The following is a 623-nucleotide window of genomic DNA, read 5'->3' as shown; positions in this document are numbered from 1 at the left end:
TTTTACTTGGAAATCTTGGCCCTGCATTAGAATGGATTTTTTAAAATCATGACAAAAGTTTTTATCTGTTAATTTTAATTCACAGAATTGAAAAACTACTTTGGTAACCTATAACATTATTAACATATGAGTGTTATGATTGCTATAAATCATAATTTTCATCATGAAGATTATTGTCAACATATATTGGTCAATATGCCATAGAACAAATATCATAGCATTATTAGCATAATTTAATTTTATTGTATCATTAACATCATAACATGGGCACCATAGCATGAGCATCATTAAAACAAATATTATAACATAATAACAATGGTATTAATGTCAAAAACGTTAGTATGATAACGATAGCACTATCACATTAACATATTGATAATAATTCCACAGATTGACAGCATGACATTAGCATCGTAACTATAATATCAACATCATAACATTATGATAACATGATCCCATTTCCGCCATCCCCATACAACACCCACCTTACCCCTTTCCCCCCCAAACCCTACCATCAACCCCTGATTTAAACCCTTACCAAAAAAAATATTACACCAACACTAGCACCTCCCTTACATCCCTTTATGAATGAAAAAGAATATCTTCACCGTTTCCATCTTTAG

General features: G+C 30.8%; 1 long non-coding RNA gene across 1 annotated transcript in view; it reads left to right on the top strand.

Moving 5' to 3' along the window:
• LOC119591698 overlaps positions 1-623 on the top strand; it is a 4,139-nt gene that overhangs the window by 3,067 nt on the left and 449 nt on the right. The gene's annotated exons all lie outside the window — the stretch shown is intronic.

This window comes from Penaeus monodon, chromosome 29 (genome assembly GCF_015228065.2).
Source record: "Penaeus monodon isolate SGIC_2016 chromosome 29, NSTDA_Pmon_1, whole genome shotgun sequence".
Taxonomy (NCBI): Eukaryota; Metazoa; Arthropoda; class Malacostraca; order Decapoda; family Penaeidae; genus Penaeus; species Penaeus monodon.
Note: the sequence above shows the minus strand (reverse complement) of the source record. Positions and strands in the feature narration are given on the sequence as shown.